Here is a 23975-nt window from a genome sequence, read left to right as displayed (position 1 = left end):
GTGTTTAAGTATGACAAAAAGACCAATAAAGACTACAGCCATGTTAGACCTTGGCTTTCATTTCCAGCCACGCCTCCTTCCCGGGCTTGTTGCTGGCTTTTTCTCTTTTACTTCATGGCTCTTAACGTTTGCGATCTTAACTAGCCCCAGAATAGCTAGTGTCTGTTCAGTTCGGAGTATTGCTTTGGGGCAGCATTTTTTGTTTCATTCCTGATTAACTGGGGGAAATTCTAGGACTTGTGGGTTGGTTGAATCATTTCTTGTTAAGATTCATAGGACTGGGCACGGTGGCTCACATCTGTAATCACAGTGCTTTGGGAAGCCAAAGCGGGTGAATCACTTGAGGCCAGGAGTTTGAGACCAGCTTGGGCAACATGGCGAGACCCTGTCTCTACAAAAAATTTACCAAAAAAAAAGCTAGGCATGGTGGTGTGCGCCTGCAGTCCCAGCTACTTGGGAGGCTGAGGCAGGAGAATTGCTTGAGCCCAGGAGTTTGCGATTACAGTGAGCTGTGATCACACCACTGTACTCTAGCCTGGGTGACAGAGAGAGACCCAGTTTCTAAAAACCATAATATAAAAGTGTAAAAAAGATTCATAGAGCTAAAGAGAAAGAAATCACAGAGTTGGGTGGGGTGGTGGGGAACTTATCCGAAATAGAAACTCAAAATCATAATGGCAAAAAAATAAAATAGTAGGATAAAATTTGAGTTGCTTAGAACTACTTTCTTGTCCTGAAAATAAGCCTATTTCTCCATTCTTTTCTCATATTGAAGTGATAAAAAAGAGAAAATTTTTCCTAGAGTGATTGTTTTAGGTCATAAAGAACTGAGTGGTCTTAGGTTGTCTGAGGTGCTCCTTATAAAGGACTTGACAGCTGATTGTGAAAATGCATCCTTATCGCAGGGCTGAAATGATAGCCCACCCTTGCTTAGCCTCAGGGAGAATAAGCTGAGAAAGTTTTGAAAGATTATATCTGCCCATACGGCAAGCAAAATGTTTCAGATCTGAAGGAACACTTCTTTCTGTAAACCCCACGGATGCGTATATTTCTAGCCAGCCTGCTAAGATAGAGGTTGCTCTTAGTCACTCTCCTCAACCACATTAACTGTTAGAGGTATTTTATGTTACCATTAAAAGTTTTAAAAATAAAAAAAAAACTTCAGTTTTTTATTGCCCATGTTCCTTGGTAGAATAATGACCTAGAAAGTAGGTATACAAGGTTTAACTATAAATTCCTCTCTGAAATCTCCTTTAGAAAAAGCTACATTCACTGATCTTATAAAATAGCTTTATATCATTTTTTTTTTTTTTTTTTTTTTTTTTGCCTTTGAAGGGAGAAAAAGCTACTTTCTTCTGAATGAGACAAAGAAGTTTGTCTTATACCTCCTGCTTGATGCTTTCCTGGGTTTTAATGAAACCCTCATAAGTGAACAGCTAATCAACCAATTATTTGAGTCCAGCGTTTACATTTAAATACAGGTAAAATATAAAGTATTAGTTGTATAAAAGGGAATGTGCCAGATTTCTCAATAAAAAAGCCCCCTATGTCATAAAAATGTCCTTTCACTAATCAAAATATCACCTGAATGAAGTCATCATGTTAGCTTGATTGCATTTCCCTCATATATGTGCAGCTGCATTTGCAGCTCCATAAATGTCATTTGATTATGAGAAAATAAACAGGAAGAGACTCAAAGGGAGTCAGTACAGGGCCTGCTTGTTTACCTGCGGCAGCTTTCTTAGCTGAAGAACAAATGTCATGCAAATGGTGCACCAGCAATGAGCTGCCAATCACCCTGGCTTGGCATTCATGATGATTTGCTAAATCATTTAAAGAGACATGCTTTACTAAATGAAAAAATATCAGCGGCAAGGGCCTGTGTTTAAACATGGGGCTGAGTTATTATCCCAGTAGGCTGGAATGAAATGAAGACATCTTCCAATTAAAGCTTGCAGATGAACCCAGACAAACCCCCCTTTTTTCATAAAGACAGGCAGATTATGATTGGGAAGGAACAGCGACAGAGGCTTTCATTACACGCTGATTATGGTGATAAAATTCCCAGCGCCGTGTGTCTGCGGGCCCAACTTCACATTTGAAGGTTTTTAATATAATTTCCTTAGGGTGAAATGCTGAAGATTTATTAAACTTTATGAAGGGCTTACAGATCCAATTTAAGAGGACATATCATAGGGGCAAAACTGACAGACGATAAAATACATTCCAACTATAAGAAAAAAAAGCAAGGAGAAAGTTGAGCCATGAAGCTGTTTTTAAACATTTTTTGTTGGTGGTGGTGTTTAAGTGAAATCAATCATTTCCCCCAGTGTTACAGCCTTGTTGTTCCATTGAAGTTTTCTTCACGCTTTTTACAGAAGATGGGTATTGAGCCCAGTGAAGGGATGGAGAGTTTATCTAATTTTATTTGGAAGAAAAAATTTACCAAAATAATTTTGAGGTCATTGGTTTATAAGAACTTCTCAGCATTTATAGTTTTTATGCAGTGAAGCATGCATCATTCCCTTTATTGCAGCATACCACCATTAAGACATTACGCTGATGTGGGTGCTGATCTGTTTCTTCTAACCATTTTCATACAAACAGACACCTGTCAGGAAGACAAGTTTAGCAACTTTCATTGGCTCTTTTTTTCTTTGGAGGTTTCAAGATAGTTGTGGGGACAACTTTTCTTTCATTTTTATCATGATTTCATGAGCCTGTGCTCCTGGTATGAATTTAGGGTAGGAGTTTTATATAGGAAAACAAATAGTACAAAATCACTCTTCTATTTGGCAGTGAAGAAAGGTTTTCTAGGTACCAATACAGTTTAGATAACTCCCAAGCTTTGCCCTTTCTCTCATATATGTGCAGCTCAGAATAGATCACAGGTAAGAAAGCAGTCACAGGGAACTCATGTCTTCTGTGGCCTTTACTTGAATTTGCCTAAATTACTTTATGGGTAAGACTTCTCTGGCCAGATATATTTTCTGGGCCTTCCTTCCTCCCTTCCTCCCTCCCTCTCTCCCTCTTTCCGTCCTTCTTTCCATGGCTTTTTTTTTTTTTAAGCATAATTTATATAGAAAAAATTACCTGTTTTAAGCATACAATCCAATGATTTTTAGTAAATTTACAGAATTACACAACTCTTACCACAGTCCAGTTTTTAAACATTTTTATCACTCCAAAAAGATCCCCCATGCCTGATTGCAATCAATACCAGTTTCCACTCCCCAGCACCAAACTCTAATCTGCTTTTTGTCTCCATAGATTTGCAGTGTGTAGACACTTTATACAAATGAAATCACACACTATGTTGTTCTACTTAGATTTTTCTTTTTCTAAACCATTTCAGGGCCAAATCCAGATCTCACACTGTCACTTAGCAGAGACTCAATTTATATTCAAACCATCCCGGAAAACAGGTCAAGTCAATATAGGATTAACCCTGTGGATTTTTCATGATAAAAGGCTTTTTTTGTTTTTTTGAGACAGGGTCTCACTCTGTCACCCAGGCTGGAGTGCAGTGACACGATTTCGGCTCACTGCAGCCTCTACCTTCCAGGCTCAAGTGATCCTCCCACCTCAGCCCCCCACGCTCACACCGCTATGTCTGGCTAATTTTTGTATTTTTTTTTTTATAGAGATGGGGTCTTGCCATGTTGCCCAGACTGGTTTTGAAGTCCTGGGCTCAAGCGATCCACTCACCTCAGCCTCTCAAAGTGTTGGGATTACAGGTGTGCCACTGTGCCCGGCCGAGAGATTTTTTAAGTAGTGTTTGTGAAAGTCATTAGAAAGGCGAGAATAAAGTCCCTCTGTTTCTTTTTAAATTTATTTTTGGCATAATAAAATTAATATTACTTATAAAGAATCTATTATATCTCAAAAATATTTTGCTTTTTACTGGGAAAAAAGTTTTCATTAGAGAATTTTGCACTATGCAATCACAAAGCTCTCAGAAGAAGGATACAAACCCTAGATGGGGTAAATGAGGGAGAAAACTAAATGCGACACACAGCCTAGCTTGGATCCTGGATCAGGGAAGATAAACACTATAAAGATATATTTAGAAATAATTGGTGAATTTTAACATGGACAGTATAGAGAAAATAGTATTATATTGATCCAGGATTTGATAATTGTGCTGAGAATGTATTTGTACTCAAGAAAAATATCATGGCAAAGCATTTTGGGTAAAGGAGTGTGGTGTAAAAAAAATTATCTATGTAAAGAAAGAGAAGAGGAGAGGGAGAGAGCAAGACATAGGAAGAGAAGCAGAGAGAGAATGTGAGGGATAGACAGAGGTGAAATGTTGCCAATTGGTCAAGGCTGTACTGGAATATGTTTTGTACTCTTCTTGCAACTCTTCTGAAAATTTTAAATTATTTCAAGAAAAAAGGCTAAAAACATGGCAATGGTGTAATAGTTGTGTGAATAATAGTTATAAAATATTAAAAAAATAAAGCCTGCCCATTTCTCCATCCTCCCTTTTCTCAGGGTGAGCCTTACCATTTAAAGCTCAGGCCATCAAGAGTGTTGATGCTGATGTTTTGTGAGAGCTCATTACATGCCAGGCATTGCTAAGTATTTTGGGTTTTTTTCACTTCTAAACAAAATGTAAAGAAAATGGCCTGACAGCCAAATGCTTTGTTTAAATATAATGACAAGAACAAGGATGTTCATAGCTTTCTTGACAACATCTTGACTACAGTACAAGCACATGCAGAGTTCATGAAAGGCGAAAGATAGATCATGGTCCAGTATCCATGGCAGGCCAGCAGGTGTTGGATCCCAGTTCTTGACTGCAGGCATCTAGGAGGAGGTATTGAACACCACAATTGCATCACTGAAAACACTAAGAAAAAGTAGGTGCTTTTGTTATAATAAAACTACCAGCCACATTTAATGAATACTTACAATGTGCCAGCTATTCCTCAAAGTGTGCATGTGCAATGGATGCTTATGTGTGTATGTGTGCGTTTGTATGTGTTTGTGTATGTGTGTTAGATCTATATCCTCATTAATTCCTCAGAATAACCTCTGAGATAGGTACTAAACGTCCAGAATGAAGAAGTTTGAGTTTGCCCAATGTTACATGGCTAATCAGTAAAAATGGAAGCCTCAAAGCCAGGTCTGTTTGACATTGCAAATGGCTCCCCACCTCTAGTAGGTTAGCCTATATATTCAAATATAAGAAATAAAAATATGTGTTTCCTATTTGCTTTGTAAGGATGGTAAGAGGATTTATGAAACAAATATATATTATGATATGCTTTGTGGAAGAAATAAAGTTTCTTTAGCAGAACAACTGAAGCACTGGGAACATGATTATATATCAAAGAAAATCCAGTTTCCTGTCCCCTGGCTGTGTCATTGTCATGTATACTAACTGTATATCCCCATGGTTTAATAATAGGACAGAGGTATGAAGAAAGGAGATATTTCTTGTTACCTACATTATTGTTAAGAGATTTATTTACCAATACAACTACACATGACTCAGAATGGATTCCTGAGAGCAGATTAATTCAACTAATAACAGTTACATAAAATAAACATACATTTTATTATGTAATGTAATATTTATGACTGATACACAACAATGATTGACATCAATGAAAATATGTTCTATTTTTATCTTATCTATTTTCGTCACATGGTAACTATTTTACATGAATGGGATTTGGGTTTTTGTTTTGTTTTTATTTTTATTTTTTACCCTAGCTGCTGCCACATATTTTCTGTGGAGAAATATGGTTCAAATCACCATTGCTTCTCTCATTTTCGTATTCATTTCTAATTATATCTGGAAAGTGCCTCAAAAAATTTACTTGGGGATTGGAAATGTCCAACTCTGTTCAGCCTGCTGTAGCAAAATATTATAACTGAGTAGCTTATAAATAACAGAAATTTATTTCTCACAGTTCTAGAGCCTGGGAAGTCCATGACCAAGAAGCCAGCAGATTCAGTGTCTGCTGAGGGCCAACTTTCTGGTTCATAGGTGGCACCTTCTCACTGTGTCCTCACATGGTAGAAGGGATAAGCTAGCTCTCTGAAGTATTTTTAAATAAGGGCATTTAATCCCATTTATGAGGGCTCATCCTTCATGATCTAACTATCTCCTAAAATGCCCACTTCCTCATACCGTCACCTTGGTTAGAATTTCAACATATGAATTTTGAGCGGACAAAAACATTCAGACCCTAGCAAGCATTAACTTTTCATTCCATCTGTCCCCTGCATAAACTTTCCTTATTCCTCTGTCATCTTTTAGATCTGAGGAGTAAGCCAAAATTAAATTTTGCAATACACAGTTCTTTCAAAATTAGGTCTCACTTAATTCATATTCCTGGGACATTGCACTGATATATAATCCCTTATGGTAACTTGGGAACTGGCAACATTGTTATTACACAATATGACAAAAATATAAAATATTCCCCAAAGACCTGATGGAAACAAGAAGGAGACATGGCAGCATTCCTCCCTTGGAGCATCCAGACAATGGATTTTCCCAGTCTGCAATTTTGCTATGTAGCTATAAATGCATCTTTATCTCAACACTTCCCTTGACCACACTGACCCCCTCACGCCAGGATAGAAGCTTCACTGGCTAATGAATTACTGCACTCTTCTTTCCTAGTGCCCCAAAGACCTCTGTACAGCTTTAAAATAACACCAGAGTTAAAAATAAGAAAGCTTAACCAGAAGACAAGTGTTAAGTTTCTCAAAACAGATTCTCAAGTTGTGAAACTTGTTAAACTGTTGACTTGTTAAACTGTTGACTTTTAATGGAACTAAAAGAAATTTTTGCAATCATCTGAGCTGATGTCAAATGTTCTAGATTGATGTACTAGTTTGTTCAGAGTTGTGGGCAAGGCTGAAGGAAGGGAAATAGTGGAAGAGAAGTGAAAGAAAGAATTAAAATGGCAGAGAAAGGAGATGTAGATATAGAGCAAAGGCACAAAAAATGAAAGAAGCTAGGTTCCTTTGGGGAATTGTAAAGTGACATTTACATTCTGAGAGTGAGAAATAAAATGGAATTGCAAGATGATATCGAGAATTAGAGAAATACCAAATAGTCTTTTCTATTCTATGGATAAATATGAATAAATTTTAGGAGACTTAATTCAATCAAATATTTATTGAAACCTATCATATGCAAGGCATTCTGACAGGTGCTGTAGGTTATACGGAGATGAATCTGACATGATTCCTGATTTAGAAAGAATTCAAATGACGGAGAGACAGAGGAATTCTCAACAAAGGAGAGATCATGCCATTTAGGGAATGGGACAAAAATAAAGACTTAGTGAAAGACTGTGTCCTTGGACTAGGCTAGAAAGACAAGTGAGATTACAATAGTTGCAGATAGCAGTCTACAGGTGTGGCCATTCGAGAATTGCATGAGAAAAGGGACATAGCAGAAGGATTAGGTACCTTCCAGAACCAACAAAAAGTCCAGTTAGACAAGCATATGCGTTTTTATGTCAGCCAGTACAGGAAAATAAGCTTTCCTGTGTTGGAAGAGTTTATAATTTAGCAGGCAATGAAGAACACTGGACATTGACTTTAGGTGTATTTGCTTGTTTTTTATTTATTTTACACAGAAAACTGTAGGTGAAGAAGAGTTGAAGCAGTGAGTCAAAAGGAAGGAGTACAGGCAGAGTGAAGTCTGAAGAGAATCCAGGTAGAAAGCTACCCCAGGAGAACCAAACTGAGAACTTAAGCTGGGGCAATGGCAGAGAAGAAGAAATGATAGATTCAAGAAACATTCGGAAGGAAGACTGAACATTTAGAATTGATTGGGTAAGGGAAGGGAAGATTCAGAAAAGATTTTATTTGCAGATTTTCCTACAGGGAAACAAATTTGGAGTTCAAACTTTCCTTTGATTCATTTAACAGATAGATATTTAGCTTTGACTCTGGACTAGATCCTACATTAAGTGCTATATGGATGAAACAGATCAATTAGATGTGATCTACCCCCAAGGAACTTACAACCTGTAGTCAAGGTTAAACAAGACACAAATAAGCATTGTACAAAATAGAATACAGTAGATGTTGTTACAGAGGTAAAAATGAAGTTCCATGGGTTTATGGAGAGAAGCACCAAGAAAAGGTTTAGGAAGGAAGAGGTCTTTGGACAGGGCCAGGAAAGAAAAAAAACAATTTCGACAGACTCAAATATTTTAGTGAGCAGCTGGAGGAGGTGGTAGAGAAAGCGATACAAACTTACATAGCATAATTCCAGAAAGAATTTATATATGAAAAATGTCAATCTTTTTTTTTTCTCTCTCTCTCTCAAGCCTTCCTTTAGATTTAGACTACAGTTACAATCAGAGAGGCCTCTTCCCCATCATCTTAATCTTTATCCATGTAGCTCATATGGATAGTGTCAGGATTATCTAAAATATGTAAAGATCTTCCATAAATTCAGAGCAAAACACCAGAGAAACATGTGTAAAATATGAATATAAATGAATAAGGCTGGCTTTCATTATCAGCTTACAAATACTTCGAATATAGCTACACAGCTGATCCCTCAAGATAGTCACTATTGGAAGACTTCTCTTATGCTCCCAACTGAAGAGATATTTATTCAAATTTCTTTTTAAACAAAACTCCCCCAAACTTATTCAGTTATAGATATTGTTTTATTATTTAGGATCTCTAGTTTGAAAATCTGACAGGTAATGCCTGATGCTTAGCCTCTGAAACAAAACAACAAAACAAAACAAAACCTTACAGTGGGCTTTTCTTAGTAATATCTGTTTCTAAGGTCGTGAATTGAAAAGCCGGAGTTCTAAGTTCAAATCCACACCAGCTCAAGTTTAAGGCCAGTGCTGTAATGAACCTGAGTCATGGGGAAGATGAAATTACCAAAAAGCTGCTTTCTGCCCTGAGCAAAGATTTTAGAACTAAATCAACAACATCACATATATCATATAATAAAGAGAATTATGAGTTTGGTGTACTGTTTTTAACCTGGTTTCTCAGTGAGCCAATTTAAAGGCAGGAAAAATAACCACTAAGGAAAAAGGGCTGGAATTAAGCAATGTTTACTTATTCATCTTCAAAGGAATTTGAATGGCTCTTGATGAAGCATGAGGAAGCTCCAGCAGTGTTGAGCCTTGAAGTTATCTGCATTGATAACTGTTGTCTGCATTGATCCTAGGGGATGGTCTGCAGAATACCAAGTACTCAGGGTTAAATTCTGCATTTTCTAGTCGTGATTTCTGTGATCTGGGAAATGTTCTCTCTCTGGTTTTCCTTTCAGTCACAAAAAATACCAGCTTCTTTTTCTTCCCTCTTTGAAGAATTACTAAATTCCTTAATGAGTAGTGTTCTTCATTTGCAATGTCAGTGAAGAAAGAGAATATACAGCAACCTTCTGTCTGGTGCAGAGGTTTATTAAAGGAACAGTCGCTAGAAAAAGGTAGTCACAGGTGTTATCAAAGTCAGCTGTTAACCCACAGCCCCCAGGCCCTCACTGCTTCCTACATGACAGTGAGGAATTCAGCCACTTACATGGTTTCCAGAATGTCCACCTTAGTTGTGCCACTTGATACAGAGAAAATCCTTTTAGCTATATGCTCAAGGACAGACTGCCATCAGATGGGATCAACAATTGATGTACGTTCTTGTTTTTATTGTATTTTAAACTCTTGGACAGGCTCTTTATCATTGCATTAAACATTTTTCAAAGTACCTGGTCACAAAAGGAGACAGAATAAATTATTTGACCAAGCAGAGTAATAATTCCTTCCTAATATATTGCACAATACCATCTTGACATATACATTTTTGATCATCACACATAGGTGGTTTCCCTACTACTAAATTCACTAGGCATTCCCTAGTACAGAATTTCTATTAATAATCCCCGTAGCTGCTGCAGGGAGACACAGGGGAAACTAGATCCAAACAAACCACACAACTAAGTTTACACTACGTGCTTCGGAATTCTTGGCCATGGGTGAGCTATGTGATGGCCCAACCCTGTTTTACTTCCATATTGTCTATTGCAACTATATTTCCAAGGACTAGGGAACAATATGCCAACTTCTAGTTAATAGCTAACAGTAACAGACAAACCTGTAACATTTCAAGCGAGAAAAACTAAGACCTATAAAACCATGATTTACACATTATTTCTTCCTACCATGAGCAGCTATTCTTAAAAGGAGCCTTATCCTGATATCACCCCCATCCCTCCCACCCACATTCCTCATTTTTCTTTCCATCTCTGGTCTTGGCCACATTGTCTGCCTTGCATTAGCCCTTGATTGACTGCCCTCTGCACTTTCCCTCTTCTGTTCTATGCTAGTGGGTATTGATTCTCAGTATTGGAGCTCTCCTTCTATGTCCCTTACCAGGCACTATTAAGTCTGTAATATATTCTCTCTGCAATGCAACACTGTCAGCTGCCTCAGTATAAGTAGAAACATAGAGTCACAGAATGTCAGAGCTAAAAGGAAAGCCAGAATTTATGCCACTCAACTGCATCATTTTACAAATGATGACACTGAAGCCAGAGAGGTAAGAGCCTTGCATAAGATCACCCAAGTACTAAAAGTGAAGGCTCTAGGACCCAAACCTGTGGGTTCTGTTTGCAGCTCCAGCTGTGGACTTTACTTTGCACAGTGTTTCATCTCCTAGAATTGTAAGGCTTACTCAGGAAGTAAACTCATCATCCTATGGGTTTGGCTATTAAAAAGTAACATATTAAAGAAAGAATTCAGAATAGACGGAAGCCCTCTATGCTACAGGATATTCAATTATTTAAGATTTCTCAATGCCAGCCAAATTATAGACAATTTAAAATATTATTACTCTGCTACCCAAGATACTTCCTTGGGCCCCCTAGGTGAAGGTAGAAAATGAAAAAGAGATATTTTGAAAATTTCAAGCAAGTAGGTTTTTTAGGGCTGGATAATAGTTTTCCTGCACTAATGCGTTAGTGCAGGAGAATGGCTTAGCAAATCCAACTGCTTATGACTTTGTTCTTTTTTACTTGGAGTCTGTAAAAGCATGCAGAAAAGAGTTAGGGTATAGAGTGATTGAGTATAAGGGATAGCAGAATCTAAACAACTGCTTCTTATTTTGGCTCCTGTGTTGGTCATTTTAAATCAGGTTGTCCTCCATCCATTCTCTGTCTTCTCTGCATTACACTTGCCAGGGACAGGGAGAGGGAGAAGACTTCTATGCTCTCTGTGACCTCTAGTAGCTGTATTAGCCAGGTTCCCTTGACCTCTGGCTTCTGGTTGGAATCAGTTAATGGGAAGCTCTGCCTGGCAGGAGAAGAGAGAGGACTGTTTTTGTTTGCTTGTTTGTTTGTTTGTTTTGTTGTTTTTTCCACCAGTCTCATCCTGCTTTATGCTGTGGTTCTGGTAATACCTCGATCCCTCAACTACAGCTTCTGTGAAGTGGTTCTTCTCCATGGCTCTAGATCTCATCAGAATCCTCTAAGACTATTCCCTCCCCTTCCTTCTTCATGTCTAGGGCTGTTAATAACTTCTCCTTGTTGGTAGTCTCTGACTGCCTTGATGTCCCTTGGAGCTTCCTTTAATACAGCTGCATAAATAGTTCCTTCCCATTCTGTAAATTGTCTCCTCACACTTTCATCTGAACAGGGTTTCTTTGCTTGCCTGGGCACCGACTAAAACAGTTCATTTTGGGTTAATCATAGTCTGAAGTCACCATTTATCTTCTTTGCTGCAGCAGCAAAGCCATCATCATAAAGGATAGGATCAATTCTTGTTCATTTTTTATCTCATAGATCTGCTAATCCATGAGAAATGCGTCTAATCTGAGCGGAGGACCGACTCTCATCTCCAATTGCATTTTTGCCTTTTGGATTTGGTTGATACTAAATATGAAAAAAGACCGTTAGCAGACAGGAGGATACAAGAGCAAAGGTTATATGTGGTTTATGTTTTTACATTCTAACACTTTCTCCTGAATTATGGAGACTGATGTAAGAACTCTGTTTTTTATATAGAACCTGATAACATTCAACAATCAGAAACATGGCTTGTTTGGTTGGTTATTGCTGGATGAGCCACTACATCTGCAAAATAAATAAATAAATACATACATACATAAATAAATACATAAATAAAAACTCATTAGTGGGTAGGTTTGAAACTGGCCCCAGTTTCCCTCCAGAACAGAATTATTGTTGACTTGTTTTAAATTTTTTTCTCAATCATTGTGGAATTACCAGTGCTGATTAATAAGAGTTCATTTACTAATGATTATAAATATTAATTTCAGGTTGGATATATCATTTCTACCGGTGGAAAAAGTATTTACCTGTATTTTTTCTTTTAGAAATGGATGCTGTATGTTTACTCTTTTCAATGAATCTCTTATGAGTTCAGGGAGCTCTGCAGAAGGATAAAGCACCTTTTCAATCATAGATAGGAAATGGGAGAAGAAGTAGAAAATATGGAGGTTTCATGTTTTATCCTAGATGTTGATTGGACTTAGGTGGTAGGTCATTCATTCTTTTAAGGCATTTACATTTATTAAGTTAATATTTATAAAGTCCTATCAAGTGTCAGAAGCTGGGGGTGGAAAGATTCATAAGACATGCTTATGTCACAATGGACTGAATCCAATGGAGAAGGAGATACCTGACCAAGAAACTGTCCTTCACTAAGTAGGAAGATCGTGCCAGCCGCTACCCATTCTTACTCACCTATTTAGTTTGGGTTAAGAGTACGGGAAACTCTAATCCTGACCCCTTAGCTTCATCACTGTGAAGGTGGACTCTAGAAAAAGCTTCGAGCTTCACTTTGGGGAGCAGTGTGTGACAGGAGGGTCTTAAAGGGGAGCACCAGGTCTGTATTAAAGATTATTTTGATTGAAAGTTCAACTGCTAAAAGAAGGAAGAGAGGGAGGAGAGAGAGAGAAAGGAAGAAAGGAAAGAAAGGGGAAAAGAAAGGAGGTAGGTAGGAATGGAGGGGAGAGAAAAAAAAGAGAGGAAGAAGAAGAAAAACAGGATGAGGAGGAGGAGGAGGAGGAAGGAGTTAGAAAGAAGGAAGGAAGGTTGGAAACCCATTGACCTAGAGCAAAGGTCTGTGAATTTTTTTTATAAAGCACCAAATAATAAATCCTTTAGGCTTTATGGGCCATACAGTCTCTGTCACAACTACTCTGATCTGCTTTGTAACACAAAAGCAGCTGGAGACAATCAGTTAATTTATGGAACACTGAAATTTGAATTTCATATAGTTTTCGCATGTCACAAAATATTACTCTTCCTTGGATTATTTTGACCACTTAAAAGTGTAAAAATCAGTTCTAAATTGTAGGACATATTAAAAAAAGCTATATCCCATGTGCCATAGTTTGCCAAATCCCAGGCTAGAGTGACAAGCCTAAAGGAAGAGAAGCATCATATACAATTGCTCTGCCAGAATACCCAATAATATAGTCTCTAACACCTTCCATGGTTATTTGGTATATTCACTGATAAAGATCCACCATTAACTAGGTGCAGTATCTTCCCTGTGACCCTGGGTCGAGTGGATCAGTTGACCTTCATACAACTCTCTTCTTTGCCTGTAAAATAGATAAGTTTAGGCCGGGTGCCGTGGCTCACGCCTGTAATCCCAGCACTCTGGGAGGCCGAGGCAGGAGGATCACAAGGTCAGGAGATCGAGACCATCCTGGCTAACACAGTGAAACCCTGTCTCTACTAAAAATACAGAAAATTAGCTGGGTGTGGTGGCGGGAGCCTGTAGTCCCAGCTACTCGGGAGGCTGAGGCAAGAGAATGGCATGAACCTGGGAGGCTGAGCTTGCAGTGAGCCGAGATTGCACCACTGCACCACTCCAGCCTGGGCGACAGAGCGAGGCTGTGTCTCAAAAAAAAAAAAGAAAAGAAAAGATAAGTTTACCTGGCCTTTGAAAACTCACAGATTTTGAAGAGGATAAATGAAATAAAACCCATCAAAAGTACTATATGCTCTTAGGAAGAAAAGCATTCTACAAACCCAATGTATTATTAAAGAAAAAGCAAATTTGTCAGGAGGAATTGGAAAGCCCCAATGCACAGTACCACATGACTGAAAAATGCAGCCACAATGGAGCTCTTCCCACTGAGATAAATGATGTGGCCTTCTCTCCTTAACATGCTCTCCCCATATTTCATCATCTGCAAATGGGATGACTTTACTGCCTGTTCTTTTTCTTTCTTTTCTTTTTTTCCCCTACCTCGTTAATCCATGAGAGAATCAAATTGTTCCTCAAATGGATTGCTCAGTGGCACTTGGCTGGCTCCTTCTGTCTGATGCAGCCCACGGGGCTGTACTTAATGGGCCAAGGTCTGTGTTCGCTTTCTAAGTTTAATAATCACTTGATAGGTTACCCCTTGTATGGTACACTATCGAAAACCTTCTTATACAATTCAGGGAAAATATGCCTGTGGTCTTTCTAGAGTCAACTTGTTTAGATAACCAGATAGTCCTTTCAAGGGTGGCAGAATGGGATCATTTTTGTGAATTAGATCTTTCTTACTCTTGGTATGATGTGACATTTCTTAGTATTTTATAATGGTTTTACGGGTTGAATTATTCTGGCATCTTCCCCTATAAAGCAATTCTAAAAGTCTGTTTTTTTCTGATAATTCTCATCCCCTCTGGCCCCAGGTAGAGTTGACCAGTTACATTGAAAGACTACACTTTGTCTGCCTTAGATTGGTTCAAATTTTATCTGAAAGTTTTGAGCTTTCTGTCTTCCAATGTTATGGTTTCCAGATTTTGCTCTATCAAATGCAGCTGTGATTTCTAAGAATGACTAAAACAAGATTGCATAATATCTTTCTTGTCACGAGGAAATTTCTTCTCTCCATTGGAGGCTGCCTTGGCCTCAAGTTCTTGGTATATTTGTCTTAGAAATTATTTATTTTCATTTCCTGCACATCATCTTTTTTTTTTTTTTTTTAACTTTACCTGTCAAAGCTGGCTCTTCAGACTAGAATTAGGCATAGAAACACTTAAGCAGGAGACACTGAAGAGAATTTTGCACAGTAAAAAGGGATTATACTTGTTTTTGGTTAAGGTTAAAATTTAGTTACTTGGCTTTTAGAGATAGTATGATTAAACACATCTTTTCTGTAATATCATCATTCATGCGACATACCTTTTTCCCTTAAACTTTAAAGTTCCCTTCTTTATCCTGGCTTTATTTCTCAATGTTCTTGTTATTATTACATGAATAATATTTCTACATGTGTAAGTGACATGAATTAGCCTTTTCCTATTTTATAGTTCTCTTCCATTTATTTCTTCCAAACCTTCTCTTGTGCAATATAACTCCAATATTATATAATAACCATCCTCATCATAGTTTGATGCAAACTTGTAATGTCCATGCTGACAGAGTAAAAGATATTTTTCTAAAGCCTTGTCTCATGAAACTGGAACCATAATTTTTATCAGATGGAAAAAAATTGCTCCTAGTAGAGTGGAAGAGAAGAAAAGCACTTCTTCCCTTTAAAAGGAATTTTGAGTAGTTTTAATAACAAACCATTCTGGGCCATTGCTATTGTGTCTAAGAGGTACCAATGTCCCTCACTTGTGCAGTTTGTGCTTAAAACAGTGTCACTTGAATTCAATCAAGTACAGTCCTCTGATTACTTTTATTTCTGGGACAGATTTCAAGAGCAACTTCTAATTTTAGGTATTGTAGCTGAGATTCTTCCCATCCTCTGTACTCCACTGATGTTCTATGTGCATTAGCTTCCCTTTAAAGGCGACAATCATAGGCACTTCATAGAGGAAGCAGAAAGCTCATGTGGGTGGAGGTGAGGGAGGCCAGAGAGGGAGGCAGATATATTTTTTGTGTGTTTTTGTCTGTGTGTTTAATTTCACATGACCGTTTTTACAAATAAGCAACTTTTAGAATCCATTTTGATAATTATAATCATAGAGACTAGAATACAATGTGGGCTATTCTAATTATTTAGAATAAAGCATAACGTCTCTTCTGTGAATACAACACAGTTTGCATTCTTACTGTGCATGAGATACATATAACACATATGGCATTCTCCTGGATATTTTAAATGTGCACATAATGATCAGCAGTCTTTTCTGTCTGGTATTATTGCAAAGACCAGGACAGATGAGCCAAAGAAGAGTGAGTATGGGTGCACAAATTAGGAAGTTCTGAAGTTTCATTCTGAAATATGTGTACCTGGGTGAGACTGGTATGTTCACCCAGATGAATGCAACTGTGCTGAAATGAAATTCCCTTAAATAAATTCCTTCGTGATCCTGAATACCTAGAGCTCCGAGTTCTTACCTCTCTGCATGCAAATACCTGAGGGTGAGCAGGCACTAGTTCCTAGGCAGGAATCCCAGAGATTATGAGTGTCATAAAGGACTGAAGATTAGTGTCAGCATGGGAAAATGAAGGAATCCATCATCTTTCTGTTTGGAATATGGAGAATCATTTATGTTTCCCACTTCAGAACCGGACTATCTCAGCATGGTTTCCTGGTTTCCATTATGTGCTTAATCACTCTCCTTGAAATTGCATATGGGTACTCGAAACTTCCCTGTGAGTCAGGATCCCAGCCAGAATCGGATGGCATTTTCCTGAGCATTTAGTAAAGTGATTGCTTTCAAAGAAGTGAGCAGAATTAAGGGGAACACATAAGGGCTGATGCCACACCCTTGGGCTAACCACAGGGGGAAGCCATTCCCAGCTACAGGGCCAGGGTCAAGAGCAGGAGGCGCATCCCAGTGGGAGCCGCTGATAGCTATAGCCACAGTGATAGTTAAGAGTGCAACCACTACCACAGCACGACCCAGCACTAGGGAAGAAACTAACCTCTCTTTAGGCTTGTTCTCTGGTGGCTGAAACCTAGTGGCTGCAGAGGGCACAGGAGCCACTGACGATTCCGCCTTCTGGCCAGAGACCAGGGCAGAGGAGGCTGGGCTGAGCTGGAGCGGGGATAGAGGATGCCCGCACATTCTCCTCACATAACCCTGCTTCTTCATGTTCCTGAAGTTCTTGGCTTTCCTTCTTGGTTTTCTCCTCCCGGCCTTATGCTCTCAGTTTCCCTGCGTAGCAGTATTTCCTCACTCTGTGCTCGCTGTCTGTGCCATCCCATCGTGCGATTGGCACCGCAGGCCTCCTCCATATGCCCGCTCCGGCGCCTCCCGCCGGCTCCGCGTGGCGACATCCAGGGTGTCCGCCGCTCTTCCCGCCGCCGCCCTCACCTGCGGGGGCTGTGCACGGGATGTCGCAACCGCCTTCCGGAACTGGAAACCTTTCCCGCACCAATATTTTGAAGTCACGCTTTGAGGTTGCAAATCTGTCACTGATACATCCTTTCACATAGCACCGTTTGTATTTTGAGTGTTGCGTAGTAAATCGTAATTGCCACCAACTAAAATAGATTTAGGAAATAGGAAGTGTGGGCATTTCTTATAATTTACCATTCACGTTGAATCTTTTCCTCAGTGTGACTGCAATCACAGCTCTTGCATAAAACACCAAGTAACATGTTGGCCTGAACTGAACAAAACTGCTTATTCTCTTCAAATTGCATTAAGCTTATCGTTTCAAGCCTAGCAGGTTTTCTCTCCACAGAAATTCTGAAGGTGCCAGTTGATAATACGTCTACTTGCCAAAGCCCAGTTGAGTAATTTAAATTGTTGGTAGTGTGGTCACTGGAAGTGCATGAATGTATTGGGATGAAATTTACATCGTCATGATTCTCTTTATGAGAATTCAGAGAAAACTTTGCAGATCTCTGCTAAGAATTCCTGTGCTCCATCTGACACAGCTGTGGGTGTTTCTGTATCCTCTGGACATTGGAAAACGCGTATGTGAATCATGCATTTCTCTTGGCTCTGCAGTTAAGTATCTAAGGGAAATTTGAGATTCATCTCTAGCATGCTGCTATGGTCTGAAGGTTGATATCTCCCTCGAATTCCTGTGTTGCAATCCTCATCCCAAGATGATGGCATTAGGAAGTAGGGCCTTTTGGGCAGAGCTCTCATGAATGGCCTTGGTGCCTTCGTGAAAGCGACCTGAGAGAGACATTTCACCCCTTCTGCCCTGTGAGGACACTGCGGGAAGGCACCACGTGTGAGCCAGAAATTGGGCCCTAACCAATCACTTAATATGCCTTGATCTTGGACTCTCCAGCCTCCAGAACTGTAAGAAGGAAATTTATTTTGCTCATAAGCCACCCAGTCTATGATATTTTGTTATAGCAGCCTGGACAGACTAACACTGAAACATTCTGTGCAGTACAACACCTTGTCATTATTATTTCTTTCACTTTCATTTGTTCATATTCAATCTATGAAAAACCTGTTACTTCTGCTTCCAAAATACATTTGAGTCTACCTTCAACTTTGTTTTTCTTTTTCTTTCTTTTTTTTTGAGACGGAGTCTCGCTTTGTCACCCAGGCTGGACAATCTCGGCTCACTGCAACCTCTGCCTCCCAGGTTCAAGTGATTCTCCTGCCTCAGCCTCCTAAGTAGGTGGCATGTGTCACCACGCCCAGCTAATTTTTTAAATATTTTTAGTACAGACAGGGTTTCACCATGTTGGCCCGGCTGGTCTCAAACTCCTGACCTCAGGTGATCCGCCCACCTTGGCCTCCCAAAGTACTGGGATTACAGGCGTGAGCCACCACGCCTGGCCTGAGTCTACCTTCAACTTTACTCTTAATGTCCACTTCAGTGATGGAGGGAAAGCCACCAGCATTTCTTCTGGACCCCTGTCACAGCCATATGACTACTCTGTTGCATTCCCAGTCATCTCTCTCCAATTTCTTCCTCACACAGCATCTTGAGTAACTTTTAAAAACATGAATCTAATTATTTCCCCCTAATTTGCAAGAATAATACAATGAACATTCATATACTTGTTACCTGTGTTTACTCTCATTCTACCCCTGAACACTTCAGCATATATTTCCTAATAAGAAGTTCAGCCTTCTACATAGCCACAGTAATGTTATCACACTCAGGAAATTTAACTTTGATAAAATACTATTATCTATTATACACCAATATTGAAACTTCCACAACCATCCCAATAAGGTTCCTCATAGCTGTTTTTTGCTGTTGTTGTCACCTGCGTGTATGCTTTATTCATGATTAATTTAGAACCATATATTGAATTTAGCCATCATGACTTTTTAATTTCATTTTAAAGAGTCCGTGTCCATAGTATTGCAGAATATGTCTCAGTTTGGATTTGTTTGATTGTTTTTGCAGATTCGCTTCAGTTAAAGTGTTTAATTTTTGCAAGAACACTATAGAGCTGATGTGGCCTCAGTGTATCACAGCAAGGGAACAGACTGTTAATTTATTCCATTAAAGGTAATGTGAAGTCTGATCATTTAGTCAAGGTATTACCCACCACATTTTTTCATTTTAAATGTTTCCTTTTCCTTTTGTAATTTATCTGTAATCTGCAAGGTGATTAATCTAATTATCTGAAAGATAAAAATCTCCACTTAAAAAAATTATATACAGAACACTTCCGACTCTTTTCCATCTAACTGTCTTTGTATATGTTTTTCTCACCACTGTGTTTATTGCATAATTATCTCCTTCTTATATTTCATGTCTAGGATTAAATTTCTGTCTTCAGAGGAGCTTTCTGTGATTATCCAATCAAAAGAAGCCTCTCACCAGCCATCAGCTACTCGGCATCTTAGCACCTTGTTTGTTTCCTTTCTAGTTCTTTCCAAGGGTATGATTATGTGCCTGGCTATGCACTTAATATCTATAGCTATAACTATACTATGAGGGCAGAAATATCAGGACTTTCTTTTTCACTATTGTAGCCCCAAAGCTAAAATATATAGAGAGAGCTATACACATGACAGACTATCAAATAAACATTTGTTGAATGAGAAAATCAATGCATGTAAGAATAAGTGTTATATCTTGATAGATTTTTTTTTAACATACTTAGATATTTTTAAATGATTTTTGCAGCAAGAAGGCCAAGTAAATGGGGCAGAGTTGTGAGGGTTTTTGTTTGTTTGTTTGTTTTCGATATAGTCTCGCTCTGTCAGCCAGGCTGGAGTGCAGTGGTGCAATCTCAGTTCACTGCAACCTCCACCTGCAGGGTTCAAGTGATTCTCATGCCTCAACCTCCCCAGTAGCTGGGACTACAGGCATGTGTCACCACTCCGGTTAATTTTTTTGGTATTTTTAGTAGAGACGGAGTTTTGCCATTTTGGCCAGGCTGCTCTTGAACTCCTGACCTCCGGTGATCAGCCAGCCGTGGCCTCCCAAAGAACTGGGATTACAGGCATGAGCCACTCTGCCTGGCCGAGAGTTGTGGAGTTCTATACCAAAATTTATACTCCTCTTTTCACGGTGTGGCTTTGTCAGTGGGAAGCAGCTGCCCTGACAGGGACTATGTTTCCAGTGTCCCTAGCATCCAGGTGTGGCCAAGAGATCAGTTCTTGCCAATATAATGTGGGTAGTGTTATGTGTTTCACTTCCTGGTCCTGCTTTTAAGAAGTGAGTGGGACTTCTCCATTGTCTCTTTCTCTCTGTCGCTAGAAGCTGTTAGGACTTGGCATAGCCACAGTCTAGAAGGATCCTAGGTCCTTGAGCTGTGACAGAGAAAAAGCTACCTACAGACTATGATGGGAATAAGAAATAAATTTTTAGTGCATATATCCATGCAAAATTTGCCATTTACTTGTAATAGCATCTAGAGTTACTCTGAATAATATAGAAACAAAAATTTGGAAGACTGGTAACCGAAAAGTAGGGGAATAAAAGTGAAAAGAAAGTTGTGGTTACTTAAGATTCCCTGTTAGAATACTATTTTGAGAAGTATATATTTTCCAGATTCTTCAAGCCATACAGAGTAGGATTAGACATGAAAACACTCAGGAGGGACACTTTGAAGATAATTTTACTGTAGAGTAAAAGCAGGGGCTATCTTTGCCTTTGGAAAAGGTGAAAATGCGGTTGCTTAGCTTTTAGAGATGATATTGTTAAACCTCCTCATTTCTCAGATGCTATACCCTACCGCCAAACTAATCTGGGGAAATTCCAGTATGATTTAAGAGACAATCCATCAAATCTTTCCTTCGTTGCCTCCAGTAAATTTTATCTGTTGTGGGTAGCATTATTAATGGAACAACAATCTAACTTGTAATTATTTATTATCAAGCCAGTGAATAAAAGGATTTGCTGAACTTTAGAGATGGAGGGGATCTTTAGTTTATTTTACAGTGGGCCAGATAATGTAAGTGCTTGCCTCCCAGCGTTCAATACAGAGTTAGTTACTGGCCAACATGAGCCCAGAAGCTAGGGCTCCTGGCCAAAGCAGTTAGTCACCTCCTGGATCCAAAGCTATATGACACTCTGACCATGACTTAGTGAAAACGATTTTGAAGGATTCAGTTAATATTACCCATGCCTCCAGTTTGCTTCAGTTGTAACAGAGAAAAGTTGGTAGGGCATTTACAAATGTGTTTCCTATATTTGTATATTTCTACCTTGAATTAATGTGACTGTCTCTAAACAAACATCACCAAGACACATTCGAATACTTGTGAGATTTTCAGGAGTATGCATTTATTCTAGTGAGAGTGTCATTACTCATGACATTTTAAAATCTGTATGTAGCATTATTTAAGAGCTCATGACACATTATTCTTTCAATTGTTTTTTTTATTTTGATTACGAGAGTGATATTATATACCCTGAGAACTGAAGAAAACAGAAGAAACTTTAAAACAATCCAAATTGGTTCACTCAAAAGTAACCATTCTAAACATGGTAAAGTAATTCCCTAAATGTAAATATGTCTAGGGGTATGTTTATGTGTGTGTGGTTATGTAATACTACAGAAATGGTTTTGCTTTGAAAGTTTTATCATGTATATTTGCTTATAAAATAAATTTCTTAATTTTAGCTATCATATTGAGTTGGACAGCATTCATAGATCTTTGTTTAACATTCCAGCTATGGCAAGTTACTGAGTAAAATTTAAAGGCTTTTGATCCTTAAGTGGGCCCATTCTCTTGAATTAATTGATTAAATCAGCTGAATTGCTTTGTGTTAGTAAACATTCATCCTCAGATTTGTCATTTGAAAACAAGAAAAAGATACTGGACCAAAATCTGGTCATTAAGATAAGTGATTAATTTAAGGAATGCTATTTTGAAGCAAATAGAAGGTGGCTAATATATGGTGAGACACTCTGAAGGTGTCACAGAAGGCAGGTTCAAAAGAAGGGTTCCAAAAATATTTTAGTAATGGAGGCACTTACCAAATAAACATGTATTATCATATGATGGCTACTTTAAAGGAAAACATCACTTCAAAGCTTAAGTTCTCATGTGAATATCATAAAATGAGCTACTTGAAGCTATTGTTATTTCTAGACATTTGCACACATTAGCACATAAAGGTGGAGGGCAAGCAAACAGAATTTGCCATCTTATGTGTGTGCAGGAGAAAGCTGGGTTTTGACATTTCTTATATCCTGTCCTATTACAAAGAAAGAAAGAGAAACAAGAAAAAAGAAAGAAAGAAGGAAGATAGGAGGAAGGAAAAGAAAAAAGGGAGATACAAAGCACAAAAAGGAAAGGAAAGAGAGAGAAGGAGAAAGAGAGGGAAGAGGGAAGGAAGAAAAGAGGAAAAGGAAGAAAGGAAGGAAGGAAGATGGCTGACCCAATGTTCCTGTAAAGTAATAATAAAGCCAGTACTTACAGATGAATTTAGGAAGCTACTCTTAAACTTAGTACAGACCAATAATTTTCAAAATTTTAGAGATAATGGTACTCTTCTATAATATTTCTAGTACTCTGGAACTCCAATTACAGCAAAATTTGAGGATGAATTGAAGATGATGGAGCAGATCCACACAGATACACATTAGATACTGTCTTCATAATCACAGAGTTTCCAAAGAACAACTTTTGAAAACCAGTTTTAGGTTGATGAAGCCCATTAGTATGGTTAGCCTATCTCCCCAGGGGATCCAAAGAAGGGGCGCTCATGAAAACCAGGTAAAGATAGCTGAACAAGGTTTTTGGAATCTGAGATCGTTAAAGATGAAGCACTTTGACCAGAAATGGAATCTTAGTGCCATTATCAACTGATTATCCTGCTTGTGCTCTAAAACGGTAGCATTGTGCTGAATATGCCCATTAAAGTCCACCACCTTCAACAATAAAATGTCACCCAGAATGACAGCCTATCTTTAATCATGTTTTAATATAAAGCCTTTAAGAAAAATTGACTTTAGAGATACATTTTTTTTTCCAGATCTGGGAAATCCAGTCACCACTTTCAATAAATTTATACTATTACTTAAGTATAGTCTTTTTGAAAAATTATGCACACAAACACACACACGGCTCAGAAACAAAAATTACTTTTCTATTCCATCTGACTGTGTTCCATGATTCTGGAATGAAACCATAATTTGTAAAATTCTTATAGCAGTGATTGGATCATTACATACTAACTCCTATGCATATAACAAGTAGAATGGTAGATGCTAGAAAGAATCTTTTACTCTTCCACTTTGTGTAGTGAAATGCTTTTCTGTAATATAAAAATATAGAAATAATAAAATAAATAATGAAAAAACTACCTCAAGTTTGTTGTTTATCTAATTATGCCTGCCAATAAAAATTCAGGGAAAGAAGGTAAATAATGTAATTATTAAAGAGGTTTTATTTCATGAATCTGTATGGGGCTAAGCAAACTGTTTTATAAAAGGATACAATACATCAAGGTCTGCTTTTTGGGAGTCTACATTTTTAGAGAAATTAAGACAGAAACAGACAAACAGAAAAGAAGTACAGAAGTAACATAAGTAAATAAGTAATATCTATAAACAGAAAAGGAAATAGGGATTACAAAAAGGAGGATGTAGTAAACAAAGTTATTGGCTGAGCGAGGTGGCTCACATCTGTAATCCCAGCACTTTGTGAGGCCGAGGCAGGT

Source organism: Pongo pygmaeus, chromosome 13 (genome assembly GCF_028885625.2).
Source record: "Pongo pygmaeus isolate AG05252 chromosome 13, NHGRI_mPonPyg2-v2.0_pri, whole genome shotgun sequence".
Lineage (NCBI taxonomy): Eukaryota > Metazoa > Chordata > Mammalia > Primates > Hominidae > Pongo > Pongo pygmaeus.
The sequence above is the reverse complement of the archived record's forward strand: the minus strand, read 5'-3'. Positions refer to the sequence as shown.